The following is a 14,702-nucleotide window of genomic DNA, read 5'->3' as shown; positions in this document are numbered from 1 at the left end:
ATACATGAGTGCAAGTAAAACTGGAGACATCTCAATAAGATCAATAGATAGCATGAATGTTGATTTCCACTTGTGATATTACACTATTTTTTTTGCAAAAGGTTGCCAGGGGAGAAAACTGACCTAAGTGTCAGGGGGGTCACTCTATACAATTTTTAGAACTGCATGAATCTATAGTTATCTTATACAAGTTTTAATTTAAAAAGGAGCTTCTAATTTTAAATAGCATAAATACTGCCAAATTGCCCTCCATCTCTACTGTAGAATTAACTGAGAACACCAAAAAAGTACAAATTTTTCACTACTCTACCAAGAAAGATTTAAAGAATAATACGTAGATTTGGCTTAGAGTGAGAACTGTACTCTTAGCATAGACTGGTAAGAAGGAGATAAACAGAGTCATGATGGAAAAGCTGGATGCCATGGCCATTTTGTCCTAGGAAAATCTTCACAGTACGGTTTCTTTATTTACTTTTAATCAAATTCCAAAAGGATATGGTTTTCCATTTTCAAATTTATGTTACAGAATGACAGTGAACAGTTTCCGGGTTGTTGCCTTAAAACCTGGGAAGGAATTCATCAGCTTTTAATTGCTGATTATATTTATAATGTTGCTCACCACTAGTGAATAGGATGATGGAAGCTGAATTTTTTAAACTGTTTAACAATAGTTATTTACCAGAAGATTTTCACACATTTAAATACTAGTATAGGGATAAAACTGAGGTACATGTGCTTGAGTTGTGACTATAGAGTAATGTGGTGTCTTACCAAAAGTTACAGGAGAAAAGCAAGCTTACTAACTCCCAGTCAGCCCCAGGAGCCCTCACTGTGTGTCTGGGTGTTCAGTGAGACTGGCTCAGGTTAGGTAAGGCAAAGGAATGGCCTTGTGCAGCAGATGGTACGGCGACAGCCTTTCCCTACCAGGGACAGTGTTCCCAGACGCCAGTGCATCTGCACCCCCTCACTTAAATGCCTAAGGCTCACCTCACTCATGCGTCATAAGGTTTTTTACCCCTGAGGTCTTCCTCCTGAGGAGCTTTAAAAGTTACTTCCAAACACAGTTGGTCGAAGTGCTGAAACCTCTAATTACTCCAGCCAGCAATTTTTCTAGCACAAAACCTTCCAAAATTCAGAGGTCCACTTCTCTGATAATTTGGAATTCTCTGCTTTCTCAGGCTAAAGTCCTATCTTTTTCAGTTGTTTCTGCGGGACTGGCTCTGCACACTGAGCTCTGACGCTGCTTTAGAGAGCAGTGACCCATCCCTACTCCATGGAGCGCTGCAATAAGATTCAAAGAAGGATATGCTTTTCGAAATATTGCATAGTGCAGTATTTATTTTGGGCTTTAAGCTTTCATTCTTCTCTAATTATTATATTTATTAGTAAATGTTTGCTGTACATAATAATTACTTGTATTGTGGGGAGTTAGTACATGTATATAGCACATCTTAACTCTTTTTACTTCCTCTTACCCTGTCCTCCTCCCTTCTCCCTCCATCTTGATGCTGATGTAATCAGAACCCTTCAGTTCAACTAAAAGTACTCCAAAAAAGTCAGACCCCACATTAACCTTTTCTTCTCATCTACCACCTTTCCCCTCCTCAAACCTCCTCCTTAGTGTGTAACACTCCTCATTCACTCACATCCTATTTTCCAACCCATCCTCACCTACCTCACCACAGAATAACCACAAATAATAAACTATCACAGTGCACATAGAGAATAGACAAAAGGGGGAAATGTAACTGCAAGGATTATCATGTATAAGTTATGTAAGATTGAATCTGTGGATGCTGGTATAACCAGAAGTAATTCTTTTCACAAAACATAGGGACAGAGTAGAAAAATCATTTAAAGTAAATAATACAAGGAGTAAATTCTAGCACTGGACATAAAATTATTCACAAGAAACAACATCCTATTAAAAATTTACATATAAGCCCCAAACTCTCCTCACTTCTCTAGTCCCCAACCTACAGTAAGCTCCCCCCAAAAAGAGAAGGGAAAAAAGGAGATCATAAATAATTAAATATATATATGCAATAATAAATGTATTAATATACATATTTATATGCATTATGTAGTTATATATAAATTATACATATACAACATTATATATTATATGTACATTATATATTATTATATACATTATACATTATATATATTTATTATATATACCAAGAAACACAGATACACATATGAGAATGGGAAAACAAGGAAATAGAAGACCTCTGAATGCCTCCTCCAGCTCTCTCAAGGCACAGAAGGGGTCACAAAAGGGAGAGAAAATGCCAGGTAGCAGAAATCTATGAAACAATTCATAGACAGGATAAAGAAAATAGATGAGATCAAACAGGAAATGAACCAAAAGTTTACAATTTCATTCAATAGGCCCACAGTGAATTTTGGAGAAATAGGTAAAAAAATGGATTAGCTAGCCAAAACAGTTCAAAATTTGGATGACAGATTCCACAAAGATATGGACTCCTCAAAAAAAGTCAGACAGAAATACTTGAAATAAAAAATAATATAGAATTCATACATTGCAGAAATTGCCAATGTAAAGACAGTGTCTGATATTGAGGACAAAATGGTGAATTATGATGTACAACTCAAAGTAGCCAAAAACAAATTAAGAGAAGACTATCCAACAGCTACTAGATAACAATAAGAAGACCAATCTAAGGCTTTCAGAGTTAGAGAAAATTAGAAGATAGCACAGATGGATTCACTAACACACAGAAATCCTGGAGGAAAACTTCCCAGTTATAAGAGTTTAAAATACAAGTAAGCAATGCTCATAGAACACCAAACAGTTATAATGATAAAAAGAGCTCACCTCAGTATATCCTTACTAAACTAATACATACCCAGCCAATAAAACAAGAATTTTTATTTTTTTTAATTTATTTTAAAAATAAAAGAAGGAAAACATATTAACAAACAGACATCCATTTACAAAATAGCATAAGAACAATACAAACAATACAGAGTTACAGACGAAGTGGTAGGAAATTAACTGGTTGTTGTATTACATACTGATATCTTCAAAGTAAAAACCAGAATTTTTTAAAAGCCAGAGAAAAACAAAAAATCACATATAATGATTAATGATAAACCAATAAGAATAACAGACGATCCCTCAACACAAACCCTAAAGACCAAAAGAGCTTTGAATGAAGTATTTGAAGCTGTAAGAGCAAATAACTTCCAACCCAGATTACCTTACTCAATAAAGTTATCCTTCAAAATAGATACACAAATAAGTTTTACCTTGAGAAAGAGCACCTCTGAGGATATATGAGTGCTAAATAAAATCAAGGGAGAATACTTAAGAATATTCTTGACAGCGGGCTGGAGATTTAGCTCAGCGGCACAGCGCCTGCCTGGCAAGGGCAAGGTCATGAGTTTGATTCCCGGTACTGGAAAAACAAACAAACAAACAAAAAAGAACATTCTTGACAGAAAAAATGACTTGGACACAGCTAAAAAGCAGAGGAAATTAGTGAGGTCAGTGGATAAACAGCAACAAAAATCAGGAAAAAGAAGCAAAGGATACACCAACAGATAAAGAAAGAATTTATAGTAAATAACCAATTCATCTCAGTAATATCTCTCACCATTAACAGCCTCAACTCTCCAATTAAAAGACATAGATTGGCAGACTGGATCAAAAAACTGAATTCAGCAATCTGTTGCATTCAAGAAACTTATCTAATGCAAAAGATATTCCTGAACTAAAAATTAAAGGATGGAAAACAACATTTCATGCACCAGGAACCTGAAAGCAAGCAGGGGTAGCAACTCTAGTATCAGTCATGGCAAACTTCAAATTAAAAGTAATTAGAAGAGAAAAAGAAGGCCATTACATACTAGTTAAGGGAAGAGTCCAACAAGAAAACATAACATTGAAAAACATATATGCACCAAATACTGGAGCTCCTCTCTTCATTAAAACAAAAACTGCTGAAATTAAAAGGTCAAATAAACACTAACACAATTATAGTTGGAGATTTTAACACCCCAACTTTTGGAAAGAAATACATCAACTATTCAACAAAACCAAGAAAGAAATATCAGGGCTGATCCACACCCTTCACTATATGAACTTAATGGATGCATACAATATATTCCACCCCTCTACAACAGAGTATACATTCTTTTCATCAGCACATGGTAAATTTTCCAAAATAAATCATATACCAAGTCAAAAGGGCTGCTTCTCTATATCTAAAAGAACTCAAATTACCCCAGGCATATTATCAGACCACTGCGCAATCAAAACAGAAATCAATTATAGAAGAAATTTCAGAAAAGGCAAAAGAACCTGGAAAATTGATAATATACTCCTAAACAACCAATGGGCCACAGAAGAAGTCAAAGTAACTAAAATTTCTGCAAGTTAATGATAATAATGGTGCAACTCCTCAAAACCTCTGGGAAACTCTGAAAGCAGTTCTAAAAGAAAAATGCATCACAACCAAGCTCAAATAGACAGTCTTATGACAAATCTTAAGATACTTGAGAAACAGCAACAAATCAGCTCCAAATTGAAATTAAGGAGGGAAATTATGAAGATGAAAGCAGAAATAAATAAAATTGAGATTAAAAAAGTAGTAAACAATCATCAAATCAAAGAGCTGGTTCTTCAAAAGAATAAATGAAATAGATAAGCTCCCAGCTGTACTTACCAAGAAAAAGCAAGAAAAGACTCACATCAATGCAATTAGAAAAGAAAAAGGTAGAAATCACAACACTGTGGAAATCCAGAAGAGAGTTAGTAACTACTTTGAAAAATTACATTCCAACAAATTAGCAAATTTTGAAGAAATGAATAGATTCCTAGACAGATACAAGCAACCAAAACTAAGCCAATAAGACATAAATATGCTTAACAACTTAATAACAAATGGTGAAATTTATGCAGTAATAAAAACATCTACCAACTAAAAAATCCTAGGACCTGGGATTCACTGCTGAATTCTAGAAAATACTTAAGAATTGTTATATCACCAATATAGCTCAAGCTTATCAAAGATATTGTAAGGGATGGAGTGCTGCCAAACTCATTTATGTAAACCAGCATCACCCTGATCTCAAAACCAGGTAAAGACCTGACTAAAAAAGAAAACTACAGTATAAGACACTCTCCTTAATGAACATAGATGCAAAAATCCTCAAGAAGATATTAGCAAGTTGTATGTAGCACATTATCCAAGAATAGCACATCATGATCAAGTAGGTTTCATCCTAGAAATGCAAGAATGGTTCAACACACATAAGTCAGCAAATGTAATACATCATATAAACAGTAGCAAGGTAAAAAATTACACGATCAGTAGATGCAGAAAAATCTTTTGACAAAATCCGACAATCCTTCATGATAAAAACCCTGAAGAAAACATGTATAGAAGGGTCATACCTGAATAGGATAAAAAGCTATATAAGACAAACAAATAGCAACCATTATACTAAATGGGGAAATACTAAAAGCATTTCCCCTAAGATCAGGAACTGGACAAAGATGTCCACTGTTATCTCTTCTATTCAGCATAGTACTTGAAACATTAACAAGAGCAATTATGTAAGAGAAAGAAATACAAGTAATGTATATAGGAAATGAAGAACTCAAATTATCATTATTTTTCGATGACCTGATACTCTACATAGAAGACTCAAAGAACACCACCAAAAAACCTTAGAATTAATAAAAAACTTCAGCAATGTAGCAGGACACAAGATCAGTACACAAAAATCATTAGCATTTGTGTATACTAATATTGAACCAAATGAAACGGAAATTTTGAAAATAATATCATTCACAGTAGCCTCACAAAAAATGAAATTCTTATGAATTAACCTAACGAAGAAAGTGAAAGATCTCTACAATAAAACTACAGTATGCTGAAAAAGGAGATTGAAGAGGACATCACAAAATGAAAAGATATCCCCAGCTCCTAGATAGGCAGAACCAACATTGTCAAAATGGCCATCCTCTCAAAACTGTTGCACAGAGTCAATGCAGTCTCAATCAAACTACCAACAGTATACTTTACACACCTAGAAAAGAGAATTCTAAAATTCACATAGAGCCAGAAGAAACCCAGAATAGCAAAAGCAATTTTGGGCAACAAGAGCAAAGAAGGAGGCATAGCAATACCTGACTTCAAGCTATACTGTAAAGCAACAGTGATAAAAACAGCATGGTACTGGAACAAAAAAAGATATGTGGATCAGTGGAATAGAATTGAGGGTACAGAAACTTCCGCAGACACATTCAGCTATTTGATCTTCAAAACAGAGGCCAAAAGCATATGTTGAAGGAAAGGTAGCCTATTCAAAAAAAGTGCTCAGAAAACTGGATATGTGTGTGCAGAAGACTGAAACTGGACCTTTATCTCTATCCACAAAAAACAAAAATGGATAAAACATCTAAACATTAAAACAGAAACATTAAACTTACTGGAAGATAAAACAGGTAGAACACTTGAAGACATAAGTGTAGGTAAGTTCTTTCTAAACAGAACTTAAATTGTTCAAGAAATAACAGCAAGAATCAACAAATGGGGTTATATCAAGCTAAAAAATCTACTGTACAGCAAAGAATCAATCATTAGAATGAAGACAACCTATAGAATGGGAAAAAAAATTGCCAGCTACTCCTCAGACAGAGGACCAATATCTAGAATATACAAAGAACCCAAAAAATTAAACCTAATATTAATGGCCCAGTCAAGAAATGGACAAGAGAAATGAAGAGACACTTCACAGAGAAAGAAGTACAAATGATCAATAAATATATTTAAAAAGTTCACCTCTGGCCATTAGAAAAATGCAAATGAAATGCTAAGATTCCATCTTACTCCAGAAGGGATGTGAGTCATTAATAAAAAGAATGGAAAGGAAAAAAAAATACAAGCCACCAAGCTATACTGTTACTAAGGAAGAAGGAAGAAAAAAAGAAGAGAAAAAGGAAAGAGGTAAGTCAATATGAGCAGAAGATTTGCTGAATTGTTTGCCTGTGAGCAAGGAGCCTTATCAAGTCTGATGGCCTGGAGCCCTACCTACAAGTATGCTCAGGGCATAGGCCTTTGCCTCTGGGCCAAGATCTGAGGGTGCAGTGTAACTGACTCAGCACCTAGTTCTCTGCTGACTTCCTCCAGAACATTCTAGATGCCTGTTTTTCTCCCCTGAACAGCAAATCTCACAGCAGCCTTTGTATTTTCCCTTCACAAGCCTCCCACTTAACACACTATCAGACACCCTCTGGTGAGGCTGCCACTGTCTGTCTCTTCACCTGTGGTCCTTCCTTGTTAACTCTCCCCAAAACATTATGTTCTAACCTAGGAATTTGGTGGAACCTCAGAAATTGCTGCATTTCACATCCCCCAGCGAAGCAGTGGCTCCCATGCAAGTGTGTGACAGTGAGCCGTGCACAGTGCACATAATGTCCTATGAACAGAACACTTTCAGTGTTTGGGGGAAGAGTGAGCAAGTGCTTATTTCCGGGTCATTCCAGTCTCTTCTCTCCCCAAGGTCTCACTATTCACAGGTGATGCTTGCCTGTGGAGCCCCCAGCTTACAGATGTCCCAGGGCTTAGACACAGATCCTAAGAAGGGTAGTGTGCTTGATTTCAACTTCCCCAAGGGCCCACTGGGGTTACTTCATGTACCATTCACCAGCCTTTAGTAGCTTGAAATCATCTCATGCACTGTTCCCTCTTCCCAGTGGGGAGGGTAGAAGAGTTGGGAGCCTATTCTAGCGGCCTAGCTGCCGCTAAGGTCCCTGTTCCACCCCCTCAGCGTGCCCAGTCCTCTCCTAAGATGTGTGTATGATGAAGCTGGGTGTAAGGGGTGCCATGGAGTAGGAGCAGTCTAACTTCCCTTCTAAATCCTCCTGACACTGGATTTTGATCCAGTTAGTTTCTCTTTCTGTCTCCCTTCCTGTGTCTGGCTTTCTCTACTGCCCCCAACTCAGTGTACCTGCTTTCCTCTGATGTACATAGCAGAGCTTCCCTCTGTCCCTGCTGCCACCTACGCAGTCATGGTGGATCTCCCTGCAGTATTCTGAAGTCAGGAGAATCAAGATGAAGAAACAGTCTACATAACAATGGGAATGGAATCTTCAAAAATTCCACTGGTGTGGCACCCGCCCTCAGTCTCAGCTCTGAGGGAGGCTGAGTCAAGAGGATCTCAGCCTGAGCAATTTATCAACTTAGTGAGACCTATCTTAAAAATAAAAACAATTTTAAAGGGCTGGTGATATAGCTCAGTGCAAAGGCACTGGGCACATCCCCTAGTGTCACAGAGACTCAAAAACATCCAATGATGTGAAAGCAAAAGTGGTGAGGGAAAGCTTTCTAGATTAAAGAAGAATAAAGAGACTTGATAACTAAAATCAATGAATGATCACTGATCAAATGCTGAATGATGGAAGAAGACAGAAAAGACATCAGAGCCACACTCTGGGAAATCTGGATGTGTCTTAGGTATCTATAATATATCAGTTTCATGTTTTCCCAGGTGATCACAGCACTGCGGTTCTGTGGGAGAATCTTTGTGTTCTTAGGAGATGCACAACAAAGTAGTTCATGTGAACCATATGGGCTTGTGAGGCCAACAAATGTTTGCCTGTATGTACATCCTGTACCAGAGCAAAAAAGTTAATGCAAGTTCTATAGTAAAAAACACATGAGTGTGTAAAAATTTGGGGTTGTCCAATCTGCTTGCAAGTCCTTGTAACTCATAAATCCAACAGCCATCTGTCTCAGAACCCTGGGCTGATAGGAAACACTGTTCTCATCACATCCATCAATGATGGATGGTCATAAAACAAATAGTACAAAAATTTTTAAATTTATTAGAAAGTTTGCTCTATTTGATCATTTAGTTATTTTTATAATACTTAATGTTCTGATATCATGCATTTTTTTACCTTGACTTTGACTTTGTAAAATATTGCACTAAAATATTCACCTTCATGACTGAATTTTTCAGTGCCTACTTAAATTTTTCCTCATTCAACTCATCCTAATCCTCGCCCTTGTGGAGGATCATGATGGCTTGCAAATAGCTCATTTTAAAGATGATGTGTTAATTACATATGGGTTTACACATGTAAATATATACGATATGGATTCATGTACATATATACATGTGTATGTATATATGTATGTACACACCTGTATATACACAAATACATCAAAAAGATGCAAGTGTAGCAAAATACTAATCATTGGTGAATTGAGGTGATGGACACAAAGATTCATTTTTTTTTTTACAAAGATTCATTTTATTAATATTTGCAACTTTTCTATTAGCTGGAAGCCTTCTAAGATATAACAATGGTGGAGAAAACAATTGTTAAAAGAAATTAAAACCTGTTATACATTTTTTACAGGTCAAATTCATTAAGAGAGGAGACTACTATTCTGAGTGTGATCCATATATTCACGCTGGTAAGCTCTGCTAAGGGAAGGAGCAGATACATTCTATATGCAAATGAGATACATCTATGCAAGGGTAGACCCTGGCAGTGACTTGTTATGAGAGAAACTGGGAGGTCCTCCAGTAGGGAAATCATCCTCCCCTGACAAGCTGGAGTTGTTCAGCAATTCATTCCTCGCCCGGCAGCTTCAGGCGATGTCTCTGAAGCGTCAGCTATTCTCTTTGTATTCAGTGCATAAATCTTCTCAGCAAGCAGCATTGTTACCAAAAACAAAACAAAACAAAAAAAAGAATCATCTACAAACCTCATGTTTATTTGGCATGGCAATATTAGAAATATTAGGCAGGGGAATTAATTCAGGGGGAAAATTCTTTAATGAATGTGAAGAGAAAACTAGAGATGTTGAATGACGTACCCAAGCATTTAAATGTTTTAATGGATTTTGCAAAAAACACTGGGACATAAAATCTTCAAGTGATACAAGAAAGCTTATTATCTTAAAGAATAGGTCACAGCTCATAATGGATTGATACAGTGGGATAAATAAATATATACAGACAGCATATACTGGATATATTAGATTACAAGGTGTGATTGAAAATATAATTAACGTTTAAATTTTTAAAAATGTATTACAGTGAAGATGCATTGTAATTAAACACCCCCAACATGCCCTTTTACTTCCAGCACACTTATTCCACCATTCTTGCCACTTGCTGAAGCAGCTGTGGAAGACTTTCACGAGTATCTTTAGTTGCACTGTTGTGGCTTCCTCAGTATTCTAAACTAATTCAAAATATTTATCTTTCATGGTCATTTTAATTTTGGAGAAGATCTAGAAGTTTCAGAGTTCCAGAGCCTCTGAATAAAGTAGATGAGGACACACTGTAATGTGACTGCAAGCCTTCTTTTCCACTGGATAGCAGTCAGCAGTAGAATTCACTGTACTTTTATCACATTTTATAAAGACGCAAAAGAAGGGGCTGGGGATATAGCTCAGGTACACAGCACCTGCCTGGCGAGTGCAACGTCCTGAGTTTGATTCCCAGTACCAAGAAAAAGACACAAAAGAGGACTTTTAGAACTGCTTCAGAAAGTGGCAAAAATGATGAGATAAGTGTGTTTGAAGTGAGGGGAAGTTTGTTGAGGGGGATTAGTAGCTATGTGCCTTTTACTTTAATAAAAATTGTAAATTCAAATATTCACTGTATATTTTTATCACATCTCCTATCTTTATATATAGAGACAGGTAAGAGAGAGAGACAGACAGAGTTAGACACTATATATATATATAGGTAATATTAGGTATTTATTTGATCTTGAAAAGGATTTTTTTTTACTGAAAATTACTTACTGTGCACATACATTAAATTATTTTAAAATGCTTCTTTAAATGGTTTTTAAATATGTTAATCTCACTTCTAGAAATTTCCTAAGAAATCCTTCAAGCATTTTAAAGATTTACAAAACACAAAGTTTATGTCAGTGTTATTTACAGTAGAAAAAATTAAAAATAAATATCCAACAATATGGAAATAGTTAAAGAACATGATATGGCTCCTTAAAAGGACAGCATCAAAAAGTTTGAAATTCAGAAAACCATTGCAATAAGATTTGTTCTTATCACTTGCTGACCTGGTATTTATGTGTCATTTATTCCCTATTGCCCCACTAACGTGAATCTGTTCAAGGGCAAGTTATTTTCAGACAGGACCTCCCCCTGTCTGTCTTCCACACTATTCCAGCACGTAGTAGATGATAGGTAAAAATGTGTTGAATGAATTGACAGATTGAAATATGAATCTTCTGAGCACATCAAATATGAATTCTAAAACATTTCAAATTATGTGAAATTGTTGAAAATTACACTACCTTGGAAGTAAAACATATTACAATGTGAAAAAGTAAATAATCTATATTAGTGGTTAAGAAACTTTAGGCAAAATAATCTCATTAAAAGCCTATGGTCTAAATGTAGCTTAGTAGAATATAGGACTTGAAGGAAATTGAAAGATAACTTTGTGTCCTTTATTTAAAAATCACAAGATATCAACATCACTCAAGATTCAGGAATCTGGTTCTGGTCTCTCAGGATCCAGTTCAGGATCTGGGGGAGTGCGCACGCGCACACACACACACACACACACACACACACACACACACACACACGAAAACCTACTAGAGTTGAGGGGTGCATTCAGGTGACTTCTAGCATCCACTGTCTGCAGATCCAGAGAGCAACGGAACGGCAGAACCTTCAGTCCCTTGGAGTCAGGCAATTTCAGCATCCTAGAGTGTTCCTAGGGCTTAACACGGAGCTCAGACACTCAGCAAGATTCCAGTTGACACAAAAAATGTACTTATGGAAACACTTTGAAGAGAGAAGCCACCGACTCCTTAATTTTCTCTGATAGGAAGCGACTCACCCTTTCCTCTTTGATCTTTTTGCTGCTAACAATGACTCAAATGGCTCCCCATTCTGTTTCAAAGCCATCCTTTCTCTTTACCATTTCCTCATCTTTATCATTTTTGTATGGGTGAGTGTCACCTTTGGTATATCTCCCATTTGTCCCCTTGATAACATTTTTATTTGTGAAACTGTGTTGTTTATATTCATTTGTCAGCAACCCTTTTATATGTTGAAATGTCGGTATCAGTAAGAGAACTGTGCCCTTTAACATTTGGGTCACATTGAATTCTATTTCATTTCTTGGATTTTGGAATATCCTGTAACTTCCCTAGAATTTGTGAAAACCACCTTTCTTAAGATTTGTGAAAATTCTTTAGGAGTTTTTCTTGTTAAACCCAAGTATTATAGAAGAAATGGTACCATCCCACTGGAAACAGGTTAAGGTTGCATATTTAATATTATACCATGTAATGCAGTGCATACACTATAACATCTAAATCCACATAAATAATCTAGACTTTTTCTTTAATATCTCCTAAAAATCCACAAGGTATTATGTATGTTTCTGATTTTACTGAAGGTCTGGACAATTTTAATATTTTCTTAGCAATAACTCATATAAGTAAAAATTGAGTATTCACATCTTTGTTCACCAAGCAATTGCTTCTCAGTCTCCACTGGGAAAGGGAAAAATGCTAAAGGTAGGGAGTAGGGGTCTACTTTGTCCTAGTCACCTAGTCACAGTATTATATCCTTTAATCTGCCATAAATCTCACATACAGTTTTCCAACAATTGGGTTCTTCTTTCTTTTTACATGGGACATTTTTTGCAACATACTTCTTAATATATTCTAAGTTATCAATATTTCCCTTTAAAGTTTCTGCTTTTCATACTATGTTTAGAAAGTGCTTCCACTTACATGTATATTCATGTACATCTTCTTCTAGTATTTTTATTTGAATTGTTAAACATTTTCCCAAAAAGATCAAGTTTTGCTTTGGGAGTGTGAAGAAAGATGAAAATTTAAAATTTCTGTTTTTGCTACTGGGAGTCAAAGCCAGGAGTACTCCACCACTACATTCCCAACCCTTCTTATGTTTTTATTTTCAGACAAGACCTCAATAAGTTGCTCAGTCTGGCCTTGAATTTACCATCCACCTGCCTCAGCCTCCCAAGTATCTGAGATTATAGGCATGTGCCACTACGCCTGGTTGACTTTAAATTTTTTCCCATGTAGTTAACTAATTAAGATTATTAGAGATATACATAGTTGTAAATATCAGACAACAGTATAAAGCAGTGGTAATAGCATATAATGTAAGCCAAATGCGTGATTTAAAATTTTATAGTGTTCACACTAAAAAGATAAAAAAGATGTGAGATTAATTTTATTAATATATTTTTCTTAACCCAATATACTGACACCAAAAACTATTAATAAGATGCTTCACTTTCTTTTGTACTGAATCTTCAAAGACTGTTGTGTGTATTCATACATATAACATGTCTTAATTCAGCCTAACCACAATTCCAGTGTTCAGTGGCTACATGTGGTCGGTTAGCACAGGATTGGAGCAGTGCTTCGCAACCTCAGCAACGTTGATATTTTGGAGCTGATAATTCTTTGTGGTGGACTTTCCATACGTCCTAGAGTGATTAGCTATATCTCTGGCCTCTACCCACTACATACTGATATGTGTGTACCCACTTTGCCTCAGTTGTTACAATCAAAAACATCTCCAGACACTGCTAGATGTTGGGAGTGGAGGGTAACCTTGTCCCCAGTTGGAAACCAAAGGCCTCGATAAATTTTTTAAAAATTTAGAGTGAATCTTATGATTATCTGAGAGAAAATTTACATTTTAGAAGCTAATAGGTATTACTATAGTCACTGACTCCAAGACAGTAGTACAATAAACAGTCTGTCAAGTGCCTATGTTTTGAGCTCAGACAAAGGAGAGGAAGAAGGTGATAGAATGGCAGAAAGGAGGGAGATGGGAAAAGGAAGAGAAAGAAGAAAATTGTTTCTGTGTCGTTGTGCTTGCTTTGGGTCTATCTACATGAAAAAATACTGACCTAGCAGTGAACCCACCGTGGTGGCTGGCACCCACACCTCATTGTTTCAAAAGCCCTGAGGGTTTGACTTTGAAAATAAACCAGTGCTTGGGTTGCAACATGCATCAGACGGTACCTGTGAGTCCAGGGAGTTGGGTGCACTGGATGTTAATCAGTCCTAGGACTGCTCTACTTTGGAGAAGAGCATTGAACACCAGAAGTCATAAGTCATAGAACTCAGCCTCAGGGTGAGCTGGTCTCATCCATAATCTTTATATCAACCTAGACTGAAGGAACCCAACCACTGCCATCCTGGTCTAAGCAGACACTTTTATCCCTACCCCTGCTATGCTTTTACATCTGCTGCAGATGTATCATCATGGGTCCATACAGCGCAGTAAGCACAGCTACGCCCTATAGTTCCCAATCATTGTTCAGCCCTGCTCTTGACCAACAGCACCCACTTCCTTGTACATCCTCAAGCCTGGTCTCGGGTGGATAGCCACAACTCCTTAGTACTGAACTCTCCCCACCAAAGGTCCCACTGTGACTTTTCCCTTCCACAGCCCTGCCCCCTTTATATGCTCATGACTCTAAGTATCTTAGAGTCTGAACAAGAGTTCCTGGTCTGGTCTCCAGTGCCAGAGTGGCTCCTCTCGGGTTTGTTCTGAGATAAACCTGTCCTGTTGGGTTCACTCATACCTCTGTTTCTTTTGTTTTTTATCCTAACGAAGACACCAGTAATTGGAAGCCCCAGTTAACGGTGATGTTCTAAAAGTATTTAA

The 14,702-nt window shown here is 36.7% G+C and overlaps 1 protein-coding gene across 1 annotated transcript in view; it reads right to left on the bottom strand.

The window, feature by feature from the left end:
• Asb9 (ankyrin repeat and SOCS box containing 9) overlaps positions 1-8,055 on the bottom strand; it is a 38,557-nt gene extending 30,502 nt beyond the window's left edge. Inside the window, exon 1 of the mRNA XM_005409176.1 lies at positions 7,987-8,055. The gene's annotated coding sequence lies outside the window, so the exon portion shown is untranslated. The remainder of the gene's footprint in view (positions 1-7,986) is intronic.
• Positions 8,056-14,702: the final 6,647 nt, after the last annotated feature.

This window comes from Chinchilla lanigera, unplaced genomic scaffold (genome assembly GCF_000276665.1).
Source record: "Chinchilla lanigera isolate Chin_1 unplaced genomic scaffold, ChiLan1.0 scaffold00118, whole genome shotgun sequence".
Taxonomy (NCBI): domain Eukaryota; kingdom Metazoa; phylum Chordata; class Mammalia; order Rodentia; family Chinchillidae; genus Chinchilla; species Chinchilla lanigera.
The sequence above is the reverse complement of the archived record's forward strand: the minus strand, read 5'-3'. Positions and strand labels throughout refer to the sequence as shown.